This window comes from Lutra lutra, chromosome X, assembly GCF_902655055.1.
Source record: "Lutra lutra chromosome X, mLutLut1.2, whole genome shotgun sequence".
NCBI lineage: Eukaryota > Metazoa > Chordata > Mammalia > Carnivora > Mustelidae > Lutra > Lutra lutra.
Window position 1 is genome coordinate 9,681,982 of NC_062296.1, and position 26,093 is coordinate 9,708,074.

Consider the following 26,093-nt stretch of genomic DNA (forward strand, 5'->3'; position numbering starts at 1 on the left):
TACTGTAACCAAGAGTACTTATAAAATCAACTGCTCCTACTTCACAACTTCCATTCTTTCCCAAATGTATAAGACTGATCTAAGTAGCAGGAGACCAACCAATTGTAAATGGTTTACTATGTTCAATTCATTTCATAATAACATCTTACACTGAGGACATATTCTGAAGAGCAGGGTATTTTTTAAAATACATTTTAGCATCCTTTCTTGAAATTTACTGTGATTTTCACATCCTGTCTGTTCCATTCATGCAGTCACTGATTAAAAGCCAACCAAAACTTCAGAATTAATCTAGGGCATTCTTGGTGCAGATGGTAGGTAGGGGCACTACTGAGAGTTTGAATGGTTTGTAAGGAAATCAGGAGAAAAAAGCTAACTCTCAGTCTTAGGTGATGAATTTAAAAATGCCTAAGCCCGGTCAGTGACCATAAATCAAAAGGACAGTGGTTGACTTGGGCTACTTAGGAAGTATATATAAATTCATTATGTGGTTAGGAGTACAATCATAACTTACAGAGAATTTCTTTGGAAATTCACCTACCATTCAATTTCTAGTACTATTGACTAATTCTAAGTTTAGCTGCTCAAAATGTTTCTTCATAGGAGAGTCTTTTACCTTTTTATCATGTTCCTCAATGTAACTATATAAGCCTAAACTTGAATCCATGAAGTTGGGTTCATTCCACTACTTATGACATTCTGTGACATTCTCATCTCTTATGCATGAAGCAGGTACCTTTGCCGACAACTTAAATTCAACCTGTTGCCTCTGTTCAATAGTGGACAGTAAACATTTGTTGTATCTGCAGTTTATTTTCTTTTCCTATGTGTTACCAATTCTTAATATGATTAATCTCCTTATAGGCCTAGAGATTAAACTAAATGAAAATAGAAAATGGGAAATATATATAGAAAAAATGGTTAAAATACCAAAAAAAGGAATTCTTTTTTTAAATTAACATATAATGTATTATTTGCCCCAGGGGTACAGGTCTGTGAATCATCAGGCTTAACACATTTCATACCACTCACCATAACACATACCCTCCCCAATGTCCATAACCCAGCCATCCTATTCATACCCCCCTCACCCCCCAGCAACCCTCAGTTTGTTTCATGAGATTAAGAGTCTCTTATGGTTTGTCTCCATCCCGATCCCACCTTGTTTCATTTTTTTTCTCTCCCTACACTCCACAACCCCCAGCCCTACCTCAAAAATTCCTCATATCAGAGAGATCATATGATACCTGTCTTTCTCTGATTTACTTACTTTGCTTAGCATGATACCCTATAGTTCCATCCATGTCATGGAAAATGTCAAGATTTTGTTTGTTTTGATGGCTGTATAGTATTCCATTGTGTGTGTGTGTGTGTGTGTGAGCGTGTGCGTGTGTGTGTATAAATATATATATATATATATATATATATGGGTAAAGATGTGAGATATATATATATCTGTTGATGGACATCTAGGTTCTTTTCATAGTTTGGCTATTGTGGACATTGCTGCTACAACATTCAGGTGCACGTGTCCCTTTGAATCACTACATTTGTATCTTTAGGGTATATACCCAGTAGTGTGATTGCTGGGTCGTAGAGTAGCTCTATTTTCAACTTTTTGAGGAACTTCCATACTGTTTTCCAGAGTGGCTGCCCAGCCTGCATTCCCACCAACAGTGTAGGAGGGTTTCCCTTTCTCCACATCCTCACCAACATCTGTCATTTCCTGACTTTAATTTTAGCCATTCTGACTGGTGTGAGGTGGTGTCTCACTGTGGCTTTGATTTGTATTTCCCTGATGCCAAGTGATGTTGAGCACTTTTTCATGTGTCTATTGGCCATTTGGTTGTCTTCTTTGCTGAAATGTCTGTTCATGTCTTCTGCCCATTTCTTGATTGAATTATTTGTTCTTTGGGTGTTGAGTTTGATAAGTTCTTTAAAGATTTTGGATACTAACTCTTTATGTCATTTTCCCTATATGTCATTTTCTAATATCTTCTCCCATTCTGTCAGTTGTCTTTTGGTTTTGTTGCCTGTTCCCTCTAATGTGCAAAAGCTTTTGATCTTGATGAAGTCCCAATAGTTCATTTTTGCCCTTGCTTCCCTTGCCTTTGGCGATGTTTCTAGGACATTGCTGCGTCTCTATCTCCCAATGTCTTCCATGTTATTCCTTATGCTCCACAAGTAAGTGAAACCATATGCTACTTGACTCTCTCTGCTTGACTTATTTCACTCAGTATAATCTCTTCCAGTCCTGTCCATATTGATACAAAAGTTGGGTACTCATCCTTTCTGATGGAGGCATAATACGCCATTGTATATATGGACCATATCTTCTTTATCCATTGGTTCGTTGAAGGTCATCTTGGTTCTTTCCACAGTTTGGCGACTGTGGCCATTGCTGCTATGAACATTGGGGTACAGATGGCCCTTCTTTTCACTACATCTGTATCTTTGGAGTAAATACCCAGTAGTTCAATTTCAGGGTCATAAGGAAGCTCTATTTTTAATTTCTTAAGGAATCTCCACACTGTTTTCCAAAGTGGCTGCACCAACTTACATTCCCACCAACAGTGTAAGAGGGTTCCCCTTTCTCCACATCCTCTCCAACACTTGTTTACTGTCATGTTGATTTTGGCCATTCTAACTGGTGTAAGGTGTTATCTCAATGTGGTTTTGATTTGAATCTCCCTGATGGTTAATGATGATGAACAGTTTTTCATGTGTCTGTTAGCCATTTGTATGTCTTATTTGGAGAAGTGTCTATTCATGTCTATTCATGTCTTCTGCCCATTTTTTGATGTGATTATCTGGTTTTTGTGTGTTGAGTTCGAGGAGTTCCTTATAGATCTTGGATATCAGCCCTTTGTCTGTAGTATCATTTGCGAAAATCTTCTCCCATTCCATGGGTTGCCTCTTTGTTTTGTTGACTGTTTCCTTTGCTGTGCAGAAATTTTTGAACTTGATGAAGTCCCAAAAGTTCATTTTCACTTTTGTTTCCTTTGCCTTTGGGGACATATCTTGAAAGAAGTTACTGTGGCCGATGTCAAAGAGGTTACTGTCTATGTTCTCCTCTAGGATTTTGATAGATTCCTGCCTCATGCTGAGGTCTTTCATCCACTTCAAGTTTATCTTTGTGTATGGTGTAAGAGAATGGTTGAGTTTCATTCTTCTACACATAGCTGTTCAATTTTCCCAGGACCATGTATTGAAGTGACTGTCTTTTTTCCACTGTATATTTTTTCCTGCTTTGTCAAAGATTATCTAAACATAGAGTTGAGGGTCCATATCTGGGCTCTCTGTTCTGTTCCACTGGTCTATGTGTCTGTTTTTGTGCCAGTACCATGCTGTCTTGGTGATCACAGCTTTGTAGTAAAGCTTAGAATCAGGCAACATGATGCCCCCAGTTTTGTTTTTCTTCTTCAACACTTCCTTAGCAATTCGGAGTCTCTTCTGGTTCCATACAAATTTTAGGATTGTTTGTTCCAGCTCTTTGAGAAAAGCCGGTGGAATTTTGATTGGGATGGCACTGAAAATATAGATGCTTCTAAGCAGTATAGACATTTTAACAATGTTTATTCTTCTGATCCATGAGCATGGAATGCCCTTCCATCTTTTTGTGTCTTCTTCAATTTCTTTCATGAGTGTTCTGTAGTTTTTTGAGTACAGATCCTTTACCTCTTTGGTTAGGTTTATTCCCAGGTATCTTATGGTTCTCGGTGCCATAGTAAATGGAATAAATGGAATCAATTCTCTAATTTCCCTTTCTATATTTTCATTGTTAGTGTATAAGAAAGCAACTGATTTTTGCACATTGATTTCATATCCTGCCACATTACTAATTGCTGCATGAGTTCTAGTAATTAAGTTTTTAATGTCTTGGTGAGTTTTTGTTTTGCCTTAGGGCAGCACACCCCACTCTAGCTTCATACACATATCATTCCAAATTTCCCTAATACTTTTTCTACTTAGATCCTTAATATATATGGAATTTGTGTTTTACTTGGTCAAAAATAAGAGTCAACATTAGTTTTCTACCTCACTAGATCATTTCCATACAGTTAATTAACAAATCATCTTTTCCTCACTGGTGTAAAAACTTGTTCCTATGTATTCCTGAACGTTTTGTGGTTTTTTGTTGTATGAGTTATAGTAGTTTGGAGATGGAGTCTTTTGGGTTTTCCATGTAAAGTATCATGTCATCTGTGAAGAGAGAGAGTTTGACTTCTTCTTTGCCAGTTTGAATACCTTTTATTTCTTTTTGTTGACTGATTGCTGTTGCTAGGACTTCTAGTACTATGTTGAATAACAGTGGTGAGAGTGGACATCCTTGTCGTGTTCCTGATCTCAAAGGGAAGGCTGTCAGCTTTTCTCCATTGAGGATGATATTTGCTGTGGGCAGAGGCTTAACCCACTGAGCCACCCAGGTGCCCTAGAAATGGATGCTGTATCTTGTCAAAAGCTTTTTCTGCATCAATTGAGAGGACCATATGGTTCTTCTCTCTTCTCTTATTGGTTCATTCTATCACATTGACTGATTTGAGAATGTTAAACCACCCTTGCATCTCATGGATAAATCCCACCCTGGGGACTCTGAGAAACAAACTGAGGGTTTGGGGGGGGGAGGTTGGGTGAGCCTGGTGGTGAGTATTATGGAGGGCACATATTGCATGCAGCACTGAATATGGTGCATAAACAGTGAATTTTGGAACATTGAAAAAAATAAAATTAAATAAAATTTTAAAAATTTAAAAAATAAAATCTAAAAAAAAAAAGAAAGAAAGAAAAAGAAAAAGAAGTTGCTCTGGCTGAGGCCAAAGAGGTTTCTGCCTGTGTTCTCCTCAAGGATTTTGATGGATTCCTGTCTCACATTGAGGTCTTTCACCCATTTTGAGTCTATTTTTGTGTGTTATGTAAGGAAATGGTCCAATTTCATTCTTCTGCATGTGGCTGTCCAATTTTCCCAACACCATTTTTTGAAGAGACTGTCTTTTTTCCATTGAAAATTTTTTCCTGCTTTGTCAAAGATTAGTTAACCATAGAGTTGAGGGCCCATTTCTTTTATTTATTTATTTATTTATTTATTTATTTATTTATTTATTTATTTATTTGACACAGATTGATCACAAGTAGGCAGAGAGGCAGGCAGAGAGAGAGGGGGAAGCAGGCTCCCCGCCGAGCAGAGAGCCCGATATGGGGCTCCATCCCAGGACCCTGAGATCATGACCTGAGCTGAAGGCAGAGGCTTAATCCACTGAGCCACCCAGGTGCCCCGAGGGCCCATTTCTGAGCTCTCTGTTCTATTCCATTGATCTATGTGTCTGTTTTTGTGCCAGTACCATACTATCTTGATGATGACAGCTTTGTAATAGAACTTGAAGTCTGGAATTGTGATGCCACCACTTTTAGTTTTCTTTTTCAATATTCCTCTAGCTATTTGGGGTCTTTTCTGGTTCCATATAAATTTTAGGGTTATTTATTCCATTTCTTTGAAAAAAATTGATGGGATTTTGATAGGTATTGCATTAAATGTGTAGATTGCTTTAGGCAGCATAGACATTGTCACAACATTTGTTCTTCCAATCCATGAGCATGGAACATTTCTCCATTTCTTTGTGCCTTCCTCAATTTCTTTAATGACTACTTTATAGTTTTCTGAGTACTGATTCTTTGCCACTTTGGTTACATTTATTCCTAGGTATCTTATGGTTCGGGGTGCAATTGTAAGTAGGATGAACTCCTTAATTTCTCTTTCTTCTGTCTTGTGGTTGTTGTATAGAAATGCAACTGATTTCCATGCATTGATTTTATATCCTGACACTTTCCTGAATTCCTGTATGAGTTCTAGCAGTTTTGGAGTGGAGTCTTTTGGGTTTTCCACATAAAGTATCATATCATCTGCAAAGAGTGAGAGTTTTACTTCTTCTTTGCCAATTCAGATGCCTTTTATTTCTTTTTGTTGTCTGTTTTTTGCTGAGGCTAGGGCTTCTAGTACTATGTTGAATAGCAGTGGTGATAGTGGACATCCCTGCCGTGTTCCTGACCTTAGCAGAAAAGCTCTCAGTTTTTTCCCATTGAGAATGATATTTGCTGTGGGTTTTTCATAGATGGCTTTGATGATATTGAGGTATGTGCCGTCTATCCCTACACTTTGAAGAGTTTTGATCAAGAAAGGATGCTGTACTTTGTCAAATGCTTTTTTGGCATCTATTGAGAGTATCATATGGTTCTTGTTTTCTTTTATTAATGTATCACATAGATTTATGGATGTTGAACCAACCTTGCAGCCCAGGAATAAATCCCACTTGGTCATGGTGAATAATCCTTTTAATGTACTGTTGGAGCCTATTGGCTAGTATTTTGGTGAGAATTTTTGCACCCGTGTTCATCAAGGATATTGGTCTGTAATTCTCCTTATCGATGGGGTCTTTGTCTGGTTTTGGGATCAAGGTAATGCTGCCCTCATAAAATGAGTTTGGAAGTTCTCCTTCCATTTATATTCAAAAAAGGGAATTCTTAAAAGCAAGTGAGAAACTTTTCTCATTAGAAGCTGAGAGAAAACATAGTAAAATGATGACTAGAACATTTTCTATGAAACATAGCATTTATTCACATCAAAAGATCGATCATGAACTCTAAGGAGAGAGATGTTATATGGAGAACAGTGCCAATCTTACTCAGTGCTGGAACTTTCCCTAATCCCTCGGGCAGATTTAATTGTTCCTTCTTCTGTAATATTGTAGCATTGCTTTCATCCCATCCTCTTGCTGGGGGAACCTAAAATGTTCACGCTTTTTTTGCCTTTCCTACTAAATATTGGATCCCTGATACTCCTGTAGCCCCAGTCCTGGGCACAGAACCTAATATATATTAGGTACACCATAAATATCTGTGAAGTAATGAATGAGTGGCAGGAAAAATGCAATATGAAAGCTTTTTGAACTATAAGGTTATAATCCACTAAGATCTTCAGAGATAGTTCATGGCGCAAGGAGATAAATCAGCCATGCCTTACTACTGATTCATCCTGCTTCATTTCCTCACATTTCTAAGTACCAATGCAGACACTGTCACTGTCTTCTTAAAGCTAAGGTAATAGTAATAGTAATTAAATATTATTAAATAATAATAATGATAATGATAATGATAAATGATAAATTTTTTTAAAAAGATTTTATTTATTTATTGGAGAGAGACAGAGTGTGAGCATGAGAAGGGGGGAAAGGTAAAGGGAGAGGCAGGTGCCCCACAGAGCAAGGACCACCCTCCAGAAGTAGGGCTCAATCCCAGGACCCTGAGATCATGACCTGAGCTGAAGGCAGACACTTAACCGACTGAACCACCCAGGTGCCCCAATAAATGCTAATTGTTGAGTGCCTACTATATGCTGAGTACTGTGCCAGAAACTGCAAATACGAAAAGTGGTAACTCAGATATAGCATCAACCCTCACAAAGTTTATATCATAGTTTGGAAGTCAAGCACACTACAGATGTCCAAAACAGAACTCATATTCTCCACCCTTACTCCAAGCCTATTTCATCTATGTGTTACATGATTGTATGAGGTCTATAAGGTAAAATAAACCATTTACTCAGAAGTCCTGACACTCAGAACCAAAATGAAAACAAAACCCCCATTATTTTATAGTCTCCTGGATCAATTTCTTTAGTCAGGGAACATTGAGATAGAAGACTATTGGGTTGACATTTAGTCCAGCTTCTACTTCTGGTTAGCTGTGTAATATTAAATAAATTGACCTACTGTCTTTGTAGTTTCCTCGACTGAATAATGTGGGGATTAACCTAGACAATATCGGTAAGGGCTCAGACAGTTTAAACATCCTATGGTTCCATGAATTGGCAGTTGATAATGACCTCTAAAAGTGAAAAAACACAGTGACTTTACTCTCATTTTTTTTATGGATACAGAATTGTTCTGACATGGCAGAAAATAGGCTGAAATAAGTATATATGGTTAGATCATAATAATATAAATATGTTCCATGAGATATATACAATTAATTACTAACACTACAGCAGAACCCCATCTAGATTTCAGATTAAAAAAAAAAAAGAGTGCCTTGTGAATGTGTATGCCTTTCTTGATGTAAAACTTCACCTACAGGGTAAAATACATGTACTAGGTTTTTGTATTTTTTTTAATTTTTATTTTATTTTATTTTATTTTTTCAGTGTTCCAAGATCCATTGTTTATGCACCATACCCAGTGCTCTATGCAATACGTGCCCTCTTTAATACCTACCACCAGGCTCACCCATACCCCCCACCCACCTCCCTTCCAAAACCTTCAGTTTGTTTCTCAGAGTCCAGAGTCTCTCATGGTTCGTCTCCCCCTCCAATTTCCCCTGATTCACTTTTCCTTTCCTTATCCTAATGTGCTCCATGTTATTCCTTATGCACCACAAGTAAGTGAAACCATATGATAATTGACTTTCTCTGCTTGACTTAATTAACAAAACAGGAAACAACATGTGTTGGAGAGGAAGTGGAGAAAGGGGAACCCTCTTACACTGTTGGTGGGAATGCAAGTTGGTGCATTTGGAAAACAGTGTGGAGATTCCTTAAGAAATTAAAAATAGAGCTATCCTATGACCCTACAATTGAACTACTGGGTATTTACACCAAAGGTACAGGTGTAGTGTAAAGAAGGTCCCTATGTACCCCAATGTTCATTGCAGCAATGGCCTCAGTCGCCAAACTGTGGAAAGACCCAAGATGTCCTTCAACAGACAAATGGATAAAGAAGATATGGTCCATATATACAATGGAATTTTATGCCTCTATCAGAGAGAATGAATACCCAACTTTTGTATGAACATGGACGGGACTGGAGGAGATTGTGCTGAATGTACTAGGTTTCTTTAAAAGTCATCTGTGGTCTTGTTTTAAGTACCCTTAACATTCTTACTCTGTCGCATTGCTAATATCCTTTGCTTCAGCCAAATTAATCTAGTCATTGTTCTTGGAAGAAATCAGTGTAACATTTCTAAGCTGCTATTTATGCTATTCCCCGTGCTTATTTAACAGGATGTTAAATCGGACTTTACATATAATCTTGTAGTTTCCCAAACTGAAGATAGCGGATATCAAGTACCCATATATTGCAAAAATAGTTGATGGGCATGCCCTTATAGAACATTTGAAAGCTGGATAAAACTACTCCTGAATTTTTATAACGTCATCCACCTCCTTAGTGTATAACAAAAGTCAAGACATTCAAAATAGGGGCGTCTGGGTGGCTCAGTGGGTTAAGCCTCTGCCTTTGGCTCAGGTCATGATCTCAGGGTCCTGGGATCGGGCCCCACATCAGGCTTTCTGCTGAGTGGGGAGGCTGCTTCCCTCTCTCCCTCTGCCTGGCTTTCTGCCTACTTGTCATCTCGCTCTCTGTGTGTCAAATAAATAAATAAAATCTTTTTTTAAAAAAAGATTTTTTTAAAAAGACATTCAAAATTAATTATTCATATAATGAAACAATTATTTCTTTGAAGATAGTTGTATGTGTAGTAGTAAGGAGTACTATAACATTTCAGTACCCTTTGCCATAATCCATCTCCAGCCAAATGAAAAGGCCTAGCAAGGCGTGAATGATGTCATATGGCTAAAGTGATATTAAAATATTTGTTGTAACTTAACTCATGTTCCTTGGAATTTGAGAAAACACAGAGACTGGTGTCTGATTCTTACCTGGCAAAGTTTAAAAGCCTGCTCCTGAGACCTTCAGGAGAAAGAGCTTCCCTGAAAGCCAGTTGCACTGTCACCAAATTAAAGTGTTTCTGTGTCCAATTGGCCAAGTAGACACTGTGAGTAGTAGAGCGGCTAAAATAATTTTGGCGGGAAAGGCTAGAATAATCTTGATAGGAGGGCTGTTTTCATCAGCACAAATTGGGGCTGGGGAGTAGGAAGTAACAATTGCAATGAAATGAGTGATGATAGAGTTTTTATTTTGATTGTACTGGATATTTAAATACCATCAAATAGACACTATTCCAAATAAACATGGCTAGAAAAATTATGGAATCCTCCATGATATTAAGAAGGAGGTGAAGGAAGATCCTACAGAGTTTATTTGAAAAAAATGCAGTAACAAACCTTGTTGTTTGTATCTCCACCATGTTCAGCCCATAACATAAGTGGGTTACATTTGGAAGTTCTTCCTGACTCCTTTTGTGTTCAAAGCTTTTCTTTCGTGCTCGCTTTGGCAGCACATATACTAAAAATTGGAACGATAAAGCTTTTCTTTCTTTTGAGGAGTTTCTCCCAACCCCAGTCCTTGAAAATTTCCTCTAAATTCTTACTGTGTCAGTTATGTATACCACTCACGTGACTCTTTGTCTATGCTGCCTGCTATGTTTTATTATTTACATGCTAGCATCCATACTCTGTTTCCTCAACTGAGTGATAAGGCCAAATGAAGGGAAAGGGAACTATGAATTTCTTAAGCCTACTCTGTGCCAGGAACTTCATCTACTTTACCTTATCTAATTTTCACAGTAACCCTTAGCAGTGAGCCTTATTTTCACTTGTTATGGATAAAGATACAGAAGTTCAGTGAATTCATATAATTTGGTTATTGACCCTCCGTATGTTCAAACCTCAAGTCATTTTTCCTGAATTTTTCAAGTTGAACAATCTTATTACCTGAGTAGATTATTTTTATCCTTTTCAAGAAATATACTTTTTTTTTCTTGTAATGGCTCTAACTTCCAAAACAGTTAAGTATTAGAGATGAAGTCTGTACATTATGCCATGCTCTCCACAAGTGTAACTACCATCTGTCACCATGCGACACCACTATATACCATTGTGTATTGCTCCACTTTTTAATGTTTTTATAGTATAGCATTTAAGTTACAACATCTACTCCATATGTAAGTTTTAGGTATATGTATTTTATCTTTTTAATCTAAGAACACTTATTTTTGAATTATTTTTATTAACATATAATGTGTTATTTGCCCCAGGGTTCCAGGTCTGTGAATCATCAGGCTTACACACTTCACAGCACTCACCATAGCACATACCCTCCACAATGCCCATAACCCAACCCCCCTCTCCCTACCCCCCACCCCCAGCAACCCTCAGTTTGTTTCCTGAGATTAAGAGTCTCTTACAGTTTGTCTCCATCCCGATTCCATCTTGTTTCATTTTTTCCTTCCCTACCCCCCCACAACCCCCTCCCTGCCTCTCAAATTCCTCATATCAGGGAGATCCTATGATAACTGTCTTTCTCTGATTGATTTATTTTGCTCAGCATAATACCCTCTAGTTCCATCCATGTTGTTGCAAATGGCAAGATTTCATTTCTTTTGATGGCTGCATTGTATTCCATTTTATATATATATACCACATCTTCTTTATCCATTCTTCTGTTGATGGACATCTAGGTTCTTTCCATAGCTTGGCTATTGTGGGCATTGCTGCTATAATCATTTGGGTGCATGTACCCCTTTGGATTACTACATTTGTATCTAAGAATACTTATTTTCAGTTAACTATGATATTATATGGGGGATAGACCCTAAATTCCTTTTACATGTGGCTTATTGGGATCATATGGTTTTGATCCTTGTCCACTTGATATGACGAACAGAAGTTTCATGAATAAATAATATATACCTTTCTGAAGTAAATCCTTCTGGCTCTTTATCTATAGCACTCTGTTTGAATTGGTAGTTTTTTATTCAGTACATATATTTTGGGGTGCATAGAAAAGATTAAAGCCAAAAATATAATTTTGTATTTTGTTTCAAGAACATATTATTTTTTTCTAAAATGAACTGGAAAATAACATATTCATTTGTGTTCCATAGTAGCATAAATTGATGATAATTAACTATTCCATGATAATTTAGAAGAAATCACCTCCTGTAAAATCTCTAGAGTGGGTACTATTTTTTAATGCAGTCCTTTTCCTCTTAATTCAGTTGATACACAAGCTTTCTATTTCTGAATACATTTGTATAGCTGACTTTTTTCTAAAATCATCCATTTCATCAAGACTTTCAACTTTATTAGTATAAAGTTGTATCTAGCTACTTATAATTGTGTAATCTCTATTATTTGTGGTTACGTTTTTTGACACCTACAAATATTTTATATATGCATTTTCCCTCCTTTTTCCCTTGGTCAGGCTTGCCAGAACTTACTCTTTTTATTAATATTTTCACCGATTCTATGCCTTTATGTTTTCAAATTCATTAATTTGCTATTTTATCTTTATTAATTCATTCTTCCTGCAACATATGGTACTTGTTCTTTATTGTTGCTTTTCATGCTTAGACCATGTAGTTCATTTTTAAAGTTTTCTGTAACAATGAAATCAATTGACACTGATTATGTTTTACTGAACACTGTGAGTATTTATGGTTTGGCCAGTCATGTTTCAGTGAATACCACTTAGGCACTTCTTAAAGATTTGATGTGTAGTTTTCTCCTTGGATTTACATTTAGAATCCTCTATAATTGAAGTTATGACTTCCTCTTTGACCTACGAAATGGTTTTGTAAAATTTTTAAGTCTAAATGCTTAAGGTCCAAAATTCTGGCTTTTCCTATTTCCGAATTTTAGAATTTATGAAGTTTCTGTATGGCATAATACATAACAGTTCACCAAACCAATATTTGTATACCAGAAAAGAATTTTACAATTAGATGGATAAATGGATAGATATATACATAAAACTTCCCATTAGCTGAAATATTTACATTCAATTCATCCATATCATTTGTATTTATCACTTTGACTTATCAAAGACAAAACAAGTTGATAAAAAAAAAGTATTGTTTTATATTTTGATGTAATATTATTCACTACATAAAGTATCAGTATTGGTATGCCTTCATTGTTCTGTGTGACTTTTAAATATAAAATATAATCTTTTACCCATTGAATGCTTTTAGGTTTGCATTCACCTTAATCTCTCATTAATATTAAAATACCTGCTTTCATTTTGTTGGGATTTCCATTATATCTTTGCCTAGATATTTGTTTTTATCCTTTCTATGAAATCTGTGTTTTATGTGCTTCTCATTGTATGAGACTATATAGACTATTTTTTTTACAAATTCAAAAATCTTTTTGTTAACAATAATACCTCATTTCTAACACATTCCATTGACCAGAGCTACTATTTGCAAGGTCTCATTTAGATGCTAGAGAAGCTGAGAAATGTAGTTTTCATGTGTTGCCAGGCAAACAGCATTATTTTTGCCATAGTCTGCCCTTCTGGGTGCCAAATATCCATTTCACCCTCCTTCCCATAAAATTAAAAATGTTCATCTACTCCCTAATGAAGAAAAACCAAAGGCCCATCAGTGTAATGAATCCAGCTTAAATTTCAGTATCTCCAAACTATGCCCATATTCTCCCTTAGGACTAGATGTCATTGATTTCAGATTGGTGACCTATGAACTAAAGAAAACAAATTATCTGGCCACCACCACACATATCAAAAATATAATAGTAGAGCAAGTAAAAGGATATTAGAGTTAAAACGGAAAGAAGGAAGGAAGGAAGCAAACAAAGGAAGGAAGCACTTTCCATTCACAAAAAGGAATAAAGGAATACATACCCATCAGTCCCTAGCACATTCTAAGGTTGAAATCCTGAAAATCAGGCATTATGAAGGCCCCCTACCCTGTGGAGGTAAGAAGTCTCTTGAATAAGGCCCAATTCTACTCGCTGAAAGGGAATCCTTGTTGATTATTGCTGAGGCTGGGCTCTACCTTCTAGGAAGTTCTTCTTTTACATTATCTTCCTTGTCACACCTGAAATACATGGGAATGTGTCCTGTGGCTCCACAGCTGTCTTAACTTACTACAGAAACTGAAAGAGGAGACTGGAAGTTCTTCTAACTTTCCAATTATCAAAAAATTTGAAGGATCTTGATCTATTTGCTTCAAGTCAGTTTCATACGAATAAGCATTTCCTACATATAATTCTCAAGTTTGATTTATTTTGCATCCTTACACAAAAAACATACACTTTCTCATTAATAGTAGCTATCTTAAGGCTACTTAAGGTGGGGAACCATACCTTTAATTTCATCATTGTCCTGAATCACTTTATTCAGCTGAGAAATATTACTGAAATCTTATCCCCTCATTTTTTCCATTCCCAATTCTCTTCCTAGTCAGCTTGCAAACCGTATTCTGAGTTCATCTCTTTGGTGTATTATCTTGCCAAATATTTGCAGGCAATACCCAGCAGCACACATTACAAAGTTTTTCAACCTTTTTCTCTAGGATTGCTGGCTAAGTATACATCTGATTATACCTCCAAGTTACTGAAGGTAATGACTCATTAAAAGATTTACACTGCATACAATACATTGTCATCTTTCTAGACTCTTTCGTCTGTTACCTTGCTTCCTGGCACCCAACACGTATTTTAGGTTTTTGTTATGGAGCACTCCAAGACATCAATTTATGCATTAGTACGTTAGGTTCCTACAGTGGTAACAAGTGTCACATACTTCTTGCTCCTGCAAAATCCAGTGCAAATGATCCTGACTGAGTGGTTATCCTCTGGGTACTGATTCAGGGATATATAGGCTCCTTGAATTGTTTTGCACTCTAAAATGAACCTGTTTATTTTTTTTTCCTTAGAATAAATCCATTTTGATGCTTCTTCTGTCATCCTGTTTGATGCTTTATGTTTTTTAAAAGATGTATTTATTTATTTATTTATTTATTTATTTATTTATTTGAGAGAGGTTGAGGAGATAGAGGGAGAGAAAGAGAGCACAAGTGCAAGCGGCAGAGGCAGAAAGAATCTGAAGGAGACACGCTGAATGTGGAGTGGGAAGCCCATCGCCAGGATTGATCTCATGACCCCGAGATCAGGACCTGAGCCCAAACCAAGGGTGAGATGGTTAGCTGACTGTGCCATCCAGACACCACTTGATGCTTTATATATTTTTATAGCCTGTTTGTCATTGACATGTTTTCCTTTTTATTAAATAAAATACCTTGCTCAGTTTATTTCTTTCAAGAAGTTACATTAATATTGAAATATATATTTGAACTTAATTATAATTATTTAAACAATGAAACCATGTGTCTCATATCCTATCTGATGAGAGATTTATTCCTTGGCAATTTCTGTTTATTCCCTATGAAATTTAATATTCAGATTATTACTTATTGTCACAGAAGTATCTTATAAAATCTATCATCTTTTAAGAGGTATTTTTAGCATAGTTTTAGATTTTATTGCCAAAGTTAAATTATTTAGACTTAAGTCTGTATTTTAACTGACTTTAGTGCTCACAGCAAGTCTTTTCCTATAAACAGCTCGAGTTCTTTGCTTTGATTATTTCTAGAGGAAACTGAAGAAAATCTTTAAGTTCTAGCAATTTGAGAGGAGGAGTATACTTCTGGGAATTATGTAGGTGGCATTCTTTCTGTACTCTTAGATATCTGAGAAAGTGTTGCTGTTCCTAAGTTCCCATAAGTGCCACCTTGACTATGTATATAATTTCTCATTCACAAAATCTTTTTTCTTGGTGTTTCTCCCAGCCACTAGTTCCTCTAGTGTTTAAAAAATGCAGAAAAGGGGGCACCTGGGTGGGTCAGTGGGTTAAAGCCTCTGCCTTCAGCTCAGGTGGTCCTGGGATCGAGCCCCGTGCGTCAGGCTCTTTGCTCACTGGGGAGCCTGCTTCCCTTCCTCTCTCTGCCTGCCTCTCTGCCTACTTCTGATCTCTCTCTGTCAAATAAATAAATATAATATTTTTTTAAATGCAGAAAAGAAAAAGCAACTGAATTTGATCATTTACCATCAACTTGTTTTTTCAACTAAATTGCTTATAAGGACAAAGAAAAATTTTGAAATTCAAGAATTTTTCCAAAATAAATCAAAATCATGGTTCTTTTTCATTATTTGCCATTGTGTGGTACACAGATTTATTAATGATGATTGGGTCTTTTTCACCTCAAGATTTTCTTTCATACTTTTTTCATCATTAATTTCATTAATAATTTTAATATTTGTTCTTCCTTCTGGGATTCAGATTATGTATAATTTAGATTTCCACAATCTGTTCTTTGTGTCTCTTAGAGGTTGTTTTATTATGTTAATGTCTTCATTCTTTTCTTCAGGGTCCTGGTAAAATATAACAAATTTGTATTCTACTTCAGTGATTTGATTATGCATCAATCTGGTTTATGCTTCCCTCGTGGTATATTTTTATTTGACAATTGTGAATTTTCATTTCTGGAAAATTGTTCCTAATTTCACATTTTCCCCTTATGGTTGGTTATTCTTAGTTCATAAATGCCATGTACTCTGAAATGTTATTAAGAACACAAAACCTATTTTTACTTTGGATCTTTATTACTTCAAATATTCTACTTACAAAAATTGTAGAACATTACAGAAAACGTCCTTAGACACATTCCTGTCACTACCATAAATTCAGTGTGTATCTTACCAGTCATAATTTTTACTACATATAGAGCTGTATTTTATATATTATAAAAGTTACATGAATGCTTCAATTTTTATATTATTGTATACTTGATTTTCTCTATAGTCTGTTTATGAAATCTGTTGTTATATATTGTTCATCCATATTTAATTCTGTAGTCTCCCATTGTAAGAATGTACAATAATATATTTGTCCTTTTGTCTGTTGTTGGACATGTATGCCTCCTCATGCTATTATAATTATTCAGTGAGCATTCTTTTCTTTTCTTTTCTTTTTTTTTTTTTTTACTTTTTTCCCCTTTAACCAGCATCTATTAAGTGCTACTATGGACAACAGCCTCTGCGAGATACTCTATTATACAAGCATATCTCATTTTTTTAAAGTTTTTAATCACCCAGTGCTCATCACAAGTGCACTCCTTAATCCCCATCACCTATTTCACCCATCCCTCCACCCGTCTCCCCGCTGATAACCATCAGTTTGTTTTCTAGAGTTATGAGTCTGTTTCTTGGTTCATCTCTCTCTTTTTTTCCCTTTGCTTGTTTGTTTTATTTCTTAAATTCCACATATGAGTGAAATCCTGTGGTATTTGTCTTTGACTGACTTGTTTCATTATACTCTTTCTCCATCCATGTTGCTGTAAAAGGCAAGATTTCCTTATTTTTTACGGCTGAATAATATTGCATGTATATAGATATATCCATCCTACATCTTCTTTATCCATTGGTCAATCAATGGGTACTTGAGCTGCTTCCATAATTTGGCTATTGTAGATAATGTCGCTATAAATAGGAGTGCTTGTAGCCCTTTGAATTCATATTTTTGTATTCTTTGGGTAAGTACCTAGAAGAGTGATTGCTGGATTGGATTGCTGGATTGAAGCAACATTAGTCCCAACCCTCAGTATTATTACATGCTGGGGAAATCAGACAGAACAATAAATACCGTAGTTTGTTTTCTTATTTTATATACTAGAAGGACCACTTCCACTTCTCATTTCACTAATTTTTATCCAAAATCTTATAGGTTCATTACGTTTTCTAATAATTCAATATTGAACTCAAAAATTTCCAATTCTTGATCTAATAGTTCCGTATGACGGGCATACATAAAAGCATTTACAGTAAAATGGCTATACCTTGGATCACCAAAAACACATGTAGAAGCCTCCCCTGTACTACTCAAAGTAGGCAGCTGTCTTATCACAAATTATGACACTAAATCCCTTGACATATTGCATGGTACATCATTTCCTTATACTCTCCTTATGGGGAAGAGTCATTGCAAGCTCCATCTGTCTATACCAAACAAATTAAAAATCACTCATCACATATTCCTCCATGAGCCACATAGCACTATTCATTGTAGCCATTCTTATTGTAACACCATGAGATTATATAGAGTGGAGTTTTTAAATTACCAATTCAATTTCTTCCCTGCTAATCTGTCTTTTCAAATTTTCTATTTCTTCCTGCTTCATTTTGTTTCTAAGAATTTATCCATTTGTTCTAAGTTGTCCAATTTGTTGGCATATAGTTTTTGATAAAATCTCTTATAATTGTTTATATTTCTGTTGTGTTTGTTGTTATTTCTCCTCTCTCACTTGTGATTTTATTAATTTGAATCCTGTCTCCTTTTTTCTTGATGAGTCTGGCTTGAGATTTACCAATTTTACTGATTTTTTTTCCCAAAGAACCAGCTCCTGGTTTCATTCATCTGTTCTGTTGTTTTTGTTGTTGTTTTAGTTTCAATATCATTTATTCTTGCTCTAATCTTTATTATTTCCTTCCTTCTGTGCATTTTAGGTTTTGTTTTTTGTTCTTTTTCTAACTCCTTTAGGTGTAAGGTTAAAGTGTTTTAAGATTTTTCTTTCTTTCTGAGGTAAGTTCCTTCTTAGAACCATAATAGCATTTTGTTCAGAAAGGATCCATGGCATGATCTTTTTAGATTTGTTGAGGCTTGTTTTGTGGCCTAATATGTGATCTATTCTGGATAATGTTCCATGTGCACTTGAAAAGAATGTGTATTCTATTTTAGGATGGTGTGTTTTGAATATATGTGTTAAATCCATTTGATCCATTACATCATTCAAAGCCATTGTTTCTTCCTTGATTTTCTGTTTAGATGATCTGTCCATTGATGGGAGTGCAGTGCTAAAATCCGTATTTATTGTATTATTATTGATTAGGTCCTTTATGTTTGTTATTAACTGTTTTATGTATTTGTGTGGTCCCATGTTGGGTGCGTAAATATTTCTAATTGTTATATCTTCTTGTTGGATTGTCCCCTTTATTATTATATAGTGTCCTTCTTTGCCTCTTGTTATAGTCTTTGTTTTAGTCTGTTTTGTCCAATATAAGTATTGCTACTCTGGCTTTCTTTTGACATCCATTTGTAAGACAAATGTTTCCCCATCCCCTCACTTTCAATCTGCAGGTGTCTTTAAATCTAAAATGACTCTCTTGTAGGCAGCATATACTGGGTGTTTTTTTTTAATCCATTCTATCACCCTATGTATTTTGATTGGAGTATTTAGTTCACTTACATTCAAAGTAATTATTTTTGTTAAATTCAATTAGGCAACATATAGCACATCATTAGTTTCAGATGTAGTGTTTGATAATTCATCAGTAAGTAATTATTGATAAATATGTATCTACTGCTACTATTTTACTTGTTTTGTGGTTATTTCTGAAGATTTTCTCTGATCCTTTCTTGTTTGTCTTTCATGATTTGCTGGTATTCTTTAGTGATTTATTTGGATTTCTTTCTCTTTATTGTTTGCATATTTATTAGTGGCTTTTCATTCATGGTTACCATTAGGTTTGTACATAACATCTTCTACATATAGCAGTCTATATTAAGTTGATGGTCCTTTAAGTTTGAACCTATTCTTTACTCCTCTCCTCTCCACACTTTAGGTATGTCATGTTTTTGTATCCTTTTATTTTATGAGTTCCTTGACTGACTTTTTACAGAAATATTCAATTTTAATTGCTTTTGTGTTTCCTACCTTCACGCTGTCACTTTTGGTCTTTCCTTTCTACTCAAAGAGTCCCCTTTAGGATTTCTTGCAGGGCTGTTTTAGTGGTCATGAACTCCTTTAGTTTTCATTTGTCTGGGAAACTCTCTCCTTCTATCCTGAATGATAACTTTGCTGGATAGAGTATTCTTAGCTGCACATTTTTCCTATCCAGCATTTTGAATATATCATGGCACTTCTTTCTGGCTTGGGAAGTTTCTGCTGGAAGATCCACTGATAGCCTTATGGGGATTCTTTTCTATGTACCTGACTTATTTTACCTTGCTGCTTTTAATATTTTTTCTTTATCATTCAATTTTGCCATTTTAATTACTTGTTTTGGACCTGCTTTTGTTGATTTTGTTGGGGGTTCTCTGTGTGCCCTGGATCTGGATATATGTTTCCTTCTGCATATTAGGGAAGTTTTCAGCTATTATTTCTTCAAGTAAATTATCTGCCCCCTTTTCTCTCTTCTTCTGGGACTCCTGTAATACAAATGTTATTATGTTTGATGAAGTCATTGAGTTCCCTAATTCTAATCTCATTTTTCATAATTCTTTTTTTCTCTCTTTTTCTCAGCTTGATTACTTTCCATTACTCTGTCTTCTAGGTCATTAAGTCATTCCTCTGTTCATTCCATCATGTGTGTTTCTTATTTATTGCTGTTCATTCCACCATGTGTGTTTCTTATTTATTGGACCATTAATCTGTGCTATGTTATTCCTTATCTCTATGTTAATGGTCTCATGATGTCCCCCACTTTTTTTTATAACTCCATTGAGTATCTTTATGATCACTACTTTAAATCACCTATCAAGCACATTACATATATCTGTTTTGTTAGATCTCTGGCCATGACCTTGCCATGTTCTTTCATTTGGGACAAATTCTCTGTTTTCTTCTTTTATCTAAATTTCTGTGCCTGTTTCACTGTGTTAGGAAAGACAGCTACATCTCTTATTATTGACAGTAATATCTTCATGAACAAGAGGTCCTGTGGTGCCCTGCTGTGTAGTGTTCCCTGTTCCCCAGGGCCTGGCACTCAGGGAGGGTCTCCAGTGTGTGCTGCATATGCTCTGCTGTTGTGTCCTGGCCACTTCATCCATCAGTCATCTGTAGAGTCTCTCTTTGTCTGTTTTGGGCAGTGTTTGGTTCCTGGCCTGAATGTGGCAAGTTCTATCTAGGTGTGCTCAGGTCTTTTTGTGAAATTAAACCTGTTGCCCCCACCACTGGAATCAAGGCTTCGCAAAACTCAAGCATTGAGAGACATGATGTTGGCAGGGGTTTGTGCCAGTCTTCTAGGGAAGCAAGATCTGGGACTGAAGTAAGTATGACTGGGAAAGACAGTTTCACAGGAGCTCGGGGGTTGGCATAACCAAGTTAGGTAGCAAGTATAGGTGCTGTGCTGGTTCCCACAGGTGGCTCTGTGTTTATGTTGAGGGGTGGGAGAGGGAAATGGTTCCTGCCAGTTCCTTGGTTCCCAGAGGGGTCCCTCACAAATGCTGACTCTCGGGCATTCTCTGAGATGAGCGACTAACCTCCCCAGTGCTCCAGGTGCTCTTCAGATCACTTTCTCCTTGCTATTTGTCTGTGGGCTATCTGCCTGCCTTCTCTCCAAGAGCAGTGCAGTGCCCTCCCAGGCTCTATCTCTGTCAAACCCATTGACCTTTAAAACTCCATGCTTCTAGGGAATCCGAAAAATAGCAAAATAAGGCACAACCTGTTACTGTTACAGATTTGCTTAGGCAGTAGTGTTCTTTCTGGAAGGCACAAACTGGAAATCTGATTACCTAAAGGCTTAGAATGTGGTTCTGAAGATGTCATATGACAGGGATGGCTAGCTTGGAACAAATTCCGTTAACCGGAATTAACAGCAATTCCTCAGACAAACTTACTTCGAGGTGACGACACTCAGGAAGTTAAGAGATGCTCTTCATCAGCCACTCAGCCATCTGTGAAGGCGTCGGGCCCCTAGAAGAGAACTTTCTACTGTTTATAAGCACTACTGACTCTTGCACTGTATTTAAAAATAAGACGTGGATAAAGAGTTTCTGCTCTTACATTAGATATGAAGATGTTTACTTTCTTGTTACTGTTTTTGTATCACTTGCTAAAAATATTATTTTAATCAGAAAAAAAAAAAAACTCCGTGCTTTAAGCCCTACTGGTTGCCAGAACTCATGAAATTCGACCTCTCGCTGTCCAAGCCAGTTGCTAGGGGGATTCATTTTCCCAGTACCTTCCCCTGTGTGGTAGTCTTTGGCTCTTCTCTGAAACCGTGGCTCCCTCCTAAATGTGCAGGAGCCACAATTTTTCTCTTTCCCAAACCCCTTTCCACACTTCCAACCTTTAGTGCAGCCTCTTCTCTACCTTTAGTTGTAGAGTTCTGCCAGTCTTCAGATTGATTTCTGGGGTATTTAGGATAATTTAATAGTTATCTGGTAGTATTCATGAGATGAGGCACACCTAGGGTCTGCCTGTAGTGCCACTATCTTCCTCTCTGACCTCTTTGTGTGTGTGTGTGTGTGTGTGTGTTTATTTAAATCCAATTAGCCAACATATAGTATATCTCCAGTTTTAGATGTAGTGTTCAATGATTCATCAGCTGCCTATAACACCCAATACTCAGTACATCAGGTGCCCTCCTAATGCCCATCACCCAGTTACCCCATCCCCCCACCCACCTCCCCTCCAGCAAACCTCAGTTTGTTTCCCAGAGTTAAGAGTCTCTCATGGTTTTTCTCCCCCTCTGACTTCTTCCCATTTAGTTTTACCTCCTTTCCCTATATCCTCTGTGCTATTCCTCTATGACCTCTTTATACCTGCTTTTAAATTTCACTAATTTCTGCCCTAATTTTTATCATCTATTTTATTCTGCCTGCTTTAGGTTTCAATTACTTTTTTTTCTTCAGTTTCCTAAGGTAGAAATTTAGATTATTGATATTAGATCTTTTGTCTTTAATACATTTGTTTAATGCTGTAAATTTCCCTCCATTCATATATCCTATAAATTTTGATAAGATGCCCTTTATTTAGCTTAAAATATTCATCAATTTCTCTTGAAAATGCTTCTTTGGCCCATGTGTTATTTCAATCTCCAACAATTTAATTTTTCAGCTATAGTTCTATTGTTGATTTCTAGTTTAATTCCATTGTGGTCTGAGAGCATGTTTTGTATCATTCCATTTTTTTAAAATTTATTAAGCTTTCTTTTGTGGCTCAGAATATTGTCTTAGTGAATGTTTATATGAGCTTGAGGAGTATGTGCATTCTGCTTTTGTTGCATGGAGTACTCTGTAAATGTCAGTTAGACACTGTTTTTTTTGTTGTTGTTGTTGATTAAAATAATGTTTAATAATTTTCTTAAACAGTCACAATCCATATATGAAAATATATATAACATTTCTCATTTCTGAACAAATATTCCAGCAAGTGTGGACTTTTGACCCGGGGAGTTCATCATTCATTTCTATCACTTTGGAATGAGAAAGAACCCAGTATGGCCACATCCCATTTATTCGTTTTTTTTTTCCCTTAATTCCTCAATTTATATAGTTTTTTAAAATTTTTTTACTTTATTTTCGGCATAACAGTATTCATTGTTTTTGCACCACACCCAGTGCAATCCGTGCCCTCTCCAATACCCACCACCTGGTTCCCCCAACCTCCCACCCCCCACCCCTTCAAAACCCTCTGACTGTTTTTCAGAGTCCATAGTCTCTCATGGTTCACCTCCCCTTCCAATTTCCCTCAACTCCCTTCTCCTCTCCATCTCCCCTTGTCCTCCATGCTATTTGTTATGCTCCACAAATAAGTGAAACCATATGATAATTGACTCTCTCTGCTTGACTTATTTCACTCAGCATAATCTCTTCCAGTCCCGTCCATGTTGCTACAAAAGTTGGGTATTCATCCTTTCTGACGGAGGCATAATACTACATAGTTAGACATTGTTGATTGATAGTAATGTTCAGGTAAAGTGTCCTTATTGAATTTTATGCCTGTCTGATCTGTCAATTATCTATTGGGTTTTGCCTCACATTTTTTGTTATTCTTTGTTAAATGATACACAGTAAGGATTGTTATGTTTTCTTGAAGAATGGACCCTATATCATTATGCAGTTCCTCTCATTACCCCTGATAATTTTCCTTGTTCTGAAATCTGCTTTATCTGAAAGTAATGTAGTGATTCTAGCTTTCTTTTGTTTAGTGAGAGCATGTTATATGCTTATTCACCCCTTTATTTTTAATCTATATTTTTTATTATATTTAAACTGCATTTCTTGTGGACAATATAGTTAAGGCAATAATTTTTCAATCCACTTTAACAATCACTGTTTTTTAACATCTGTATTTAGACCATTCACATTTGAAGTGATTATTGATATACTTGGAATAATATTTTCTGTGTGTATAGCTCTTTTTTTATTTGTTGCCTTTTTAACATGTGCATTTAGACTAATCACATTGTCAATTCACATCAATGGTGATGTGATATCTACAATATCACTTATTCTTCTTTTTTAAAATTTCAAAGTTTTTTCTTTGCCTTTGGCTTCCTGCAGTTTAAATAAGATATGCCTAGGTATAGATTATTTTATATTTATTCTACTTGGTATTCTCTGAGCTTCCTGAATCTGTGGTTTGGTGTATCATTATTTTTTTAAAGTTCTTGGCCATTATTACTTAAAATAATTTTTCTGCTCTTTTCTCTCTTCCTTCTCCCTCTGGTATTCCAATTATACATATCTTATACATTTAGACATTATCACCACAGATCTTGGATATTTTGTTATTTTCATCATTTTTTTTTTTGCTTTGTATTTCAGTTTTGAAACTTCCAATTGAAAAATCTTCAAGCCCATTGATTCTTTTTGTGGCCATGTTCAAGGCCATCAAAAACATTCTTTGAGGGGCTGCCTGGGTGGCTCTGTGGGTTGAGCCTCTGCCTTCAGCTCAGGTCATGATCTCGGGGTCCTGGGATTGGGACTCTCTGCTAGGCAGGGAGCCTGCTTCCTCCTCTCTCTCTCTCTCTCTATTTGTGATCTCTCTCTGTCAAATAAATAAAATCTTTAAAAAAACATTCTTTGATTTTGCTTACTTTTAGAGCTTCTATCTCTGTTCAAATTGCCCATCTATTCTTCTACATTCTCTTTTTTTCAGTATAGGCTTTTCTTAACATAATAATCATACTTGTTTTAAAGTTCCTGTCTGAAATTCCAACATATGTGCCTTTTCTAAGTCTGATTCTGATGCTTGCTGTATCTCCTTAAAATGTATTTTCTTCTTGGCTTTTAGCATGCCTTGTAAGTTTTATGCTGAAAACCAGACATGATGGACCAGGTAAAAAGAAACTGAGGTAAATATGCTTTTACTATGAAGTTTTACATTATCTTGGCAAGGGTTTGGGCTATATTTCATGTTTGCTATAGCCACAGGTACCAGAGCTTTTAGTTACTGCTAATGACCTTGTTTGGTCCTTTCTGTTGTCCTTCAGTTTCACCTAAGAACTCCTTCAAAAATAAACTCTAAGCCTTCCAGCTCTTCCAGCTCTTTACTGTTATTATACTGTAGCCCTTTTGATGTGATGGTAAAGTATAGGCAGGGACAAGCAGTCTCTACTATTTGATTAAATTTCAGTATTTTGGTAGAACTGAATACCTGGGCAGTGGCCTTCAAAAATGTACTTTAGCCTTACATTTTTCTAGAAAACTTAAGGGGGAACTGGCTAATTGCCCTGAACCAAAGTTGGATAAGGCTCTGGTAAAGTCTTTTCTTCAAAAGAATAGGCCTTTGTTATGGAGGACACTCTGGGTATATTTCAAGGTGTTTACTTTTTTCCCTCACCCTGCCAGAAGCATGAAGTAATTTTTTTCATCTTCATCATGAGAACATGACATGGGGGTTCTAGCAGTGAAAACCCATGAAAATGTCAGTAATATTGGACTCCAGGAGTTTATTTCTCCTATGCAAATCCACACAAATCCTCTAGAAATTCACCAATGTTACCATTTAATTATTCCCATCAGTCTGCAGTTATGGTATCTTTTGACCCAGATAAACTCATCTTAACTATGATCCTCTGTATATTCCTGTCTCTCTGGATTTCAGAGAGATGTGGTGGCTATGATTTAAGTTCTCAGATAGGTCAAACAATGTCATTCATCTTCATTTTTCTCCCCTTTTCTCCTGTTCTAAAAATTGGATTAACGGTGTCTAAGCTCTTGAAATAACAGAGCTGAAACCAGAAGTTCTAATAGTCCTGGTAATAGTTTATGTAATCCAAGGCTATGTTACCAGGTATATACTAGTTTATGGTTGCCATATTTTTGGCAGTGTCCATGTATATCCACAATAATGTCTTGTACTTAAAATGTGATCTCTTGGGGCGCCTGGGTGGCTCAGTGGGTTGGAGCTTCTGCCTTCGGCTCAGGTCGTGATCCCGGGGTCCTGGGATCGAGCCCCGCATCGGGCTCTCTGCTCAGCGGGGAGCCTGCTTCCTCCTCTCTCTGACTGTCTCTCTGCCTGCTTGTGGTCTCTGTCTGTCAAATAAATAAATAAAAAAAAATCTTTAAAAAAAATGTGATCTCTTTGAAATTAATGATGCTGCACTACCTTTAATG